The 2,481-nt window shown below is 32.7% G+C and overlaps 1 protein-coding gene across 1 annotated transcript in view; it reads left to right on the forward strand.

Moving 5' to 3' along the window:
* Positions 1-244: 244 nt before the first annotated feature.
* GJA9 (gap junction protein alpha 9) overlaps positions 245-2,481 on the forward strand; it is a 5,541-nt gene continuing 3,304 nt past the window's right edge. The window contains exon 1 of the mRNA XM_003799002.3: positions 245-396. The gene's annotated coding sequence lies outside the window, so the exon portion shown is untranslated. The remainder of the gene's footprint in view (positions 397-2,481) is intronic.

Genomic DNA, 2,481 nt, shown 5'->3' on the forward strand with positions numbered 1-2,481 from the left:
AAAAAAAAAAAAAAAAGAAAAGAAAAGATTACAGATGTGATCTACTGTGCCTGGCCTACATTTTTATTAAAATGAGATAAAATTAAAAATTCAATTTCTCTGATACACAAACCATATTGTAAGTACTTGATAGTTACATGTAGCATGTGGCTACCTTATTGGACAGCACAGATAGAAAATATTTTCATTGTTGCAGAAAGTTCTATTGGACAGCGCTGTAGCAGAAGGACGGGCAGAAAGGGAAATGGATTTTAGTTGATGGCTGACTCACTGCACTGAGCTGCACCAACTCTGCTCTACCTCCACAAAGGGACAAAGACAGAGAATTAGCTGGAGATGGCCATGGTGTAACTTCTAAGCATGATTTGTTCCTTAGATTTACCTAAGCTTCGAAAGGTTTGTGTTAATCTCTCTGTTTTAGCTAATTAAGAAAGAGTTGTTTGAAATGTTTTTATCTTTTGTTTTTGAATTCTATGGTACTGTATCCGTGTATATGAGTTTTCATGTCATTTGCTGTGAAAGCTTTAATTTGTAGCTAAATAGTACTGCTTCTAGGAAATTTCATGTTTTTGCTCTTTAAGAAAAAAAACTATTTTCTTTTAGTGATTATAAAAGTAAAATGCTCATTGTGAAAAATTAGAATACATATAATTACAAAAAACTAAGTCATTTGTAATCTTACCATCCTGAGATAATCACAGTTTTAATATTTTGATGAATATCCATCTAGACATTTCGGCATGCACCTCCACATGTAACAATATTTGAAATGGGCCATACTATTGTAACCTGAATTGCAGTGAAACAATATATCATGTTAGTATATATTTATCATTTCTGCTGGTAGCATAGTATCACACTGGGGATGTATCATTATTTAGTTAATCTTTCTTGTACTGGTAATTATTTGGGGGGTTTTAATTTATGACTATAAAAAACAATAACATGAATAATGTCCTTGCTTACATTTTAAAGCTTTGGATTATTGGTTCAGAGTATACTATTCTTAATATAATAAAGTCAGTAGACATTTTCTCTATCTCAGGAAGACAACTGAATTTTAAAAGGCTGATGCTTTTGCAAGTCTTATTAATAATATCAAGCTTTAAGAAAGTAAAGACTGCAAACCCAGTTATTTAAAAAGCCAAATCTATCACTGTTTGACATTCCTAAATTTAAATAATTAAAATGTTAACAGAAACAGATTATCTCAATGTTCCTTTCTTGTGAATTTCAGGTTTTCTCAAAGAGGAAAAATACTTGTGTGAAATAAGAGCTGACTCTAGAACTACATTGATTGGATCTGACTACCAGCTCCAGCTGTCTGACCTTTGGTAAATGAAGGCGTGCCTCAGTTTCCTCTGTAAAACGGGGAAATGACATGCCCTATAGGATTTGATGAACACATTTTGTATCTTAGCATTTTGTTTGATTATGTAACATTTCCTTTCATATAAGGGGATAGGAATACATTTATGTTTTAAATGAAAGAGAATGAAACAATCACTTTTAAAATCTTTCCTTGAGGGTGTATTTCCTCTGACATATCCTAGGATGTCCAAGTTATTACAGGACCTATGGGCAGATAATCGAAGCAGCTAAATTGTAACTTGTCCTACTGTTCCTTTCAAAAAAGCAAGCTATATGTCTTAAATAGGTCAAATATTGTTACAATGAAAATGTCTATAATACTAATACTATGCCATTGATTAGTTAATTTCAAATAATATCTAATAACATTCTGGTACCATAAAATACTGCAGTTGAAAATTTTTGAAGTTCATTTTAGCATGATATTTATAAAATTTTTCATAGGAAAACCTAAGAATTTTATAAATATTCATAAATATTACTGAAATGAATTTTTGAAAATGCTCACCAACTGCCAGGAAAAAATCAGAATTCATTTAAATTTGTATTAAAAAACTAATCTAAATTCCTATAACAGAGCCAGATCTATTTCCCCTGGTTTCATTAAATGCTATATCTTACTGAATTATCAAATGAAGCACATTTTCCTTTGTGTATAAATGAGACTTAAAAATCACTGACTCTGGTTAAAACTTTTATATAAAATAATTTTAATCAATAAGGTTTGAAAGATCAAGTCAGTAGTTTCAGAAACTTGCCCCAAAGTTCTGAGTTTAAAAAAAAATAAGAACAAATTTCATTCAGCTAAGTAAAATGACTCCTTTCTGATAGTGTACCGTCCAATTATACTCTTTTTTAAATTTTATTTTATTGAGACAGAGTTTCACTTTGTTCCCCTTGGTAGAGTGCTGTGGCATCACAGCTCACAGCAACCTCAAACTCTTTGGGCTCAAGCCATTCTCCTGCCTCAGCCTCCCAGGTAGCTGGGACTATAGGAACCCACCACAACTCCCGGCTATTTTTTTTGTTTTAGCAGGCCCACCTGGGTTCAAACCCACCAGCCATGGTGCATGTGGCCAGTGCCCTACCCACTGAGCTATGGGTGCCACC

Source organism: Otolemur garnettii, unplaced genomic scaffold (assembly GCF_000181295.1).
Source record: "Otolemur garnettii isolate 467f Iridium unplaced genomic scaffold, OtoGar3 scaffold00144, whole genome shotgun sequence".
Taxonomy (NCBI): Eukaryota; Metazoa; Chordata; class Mammalia; order Primates; family Galagidae; genus Otolemur; species Otolemur garnettii.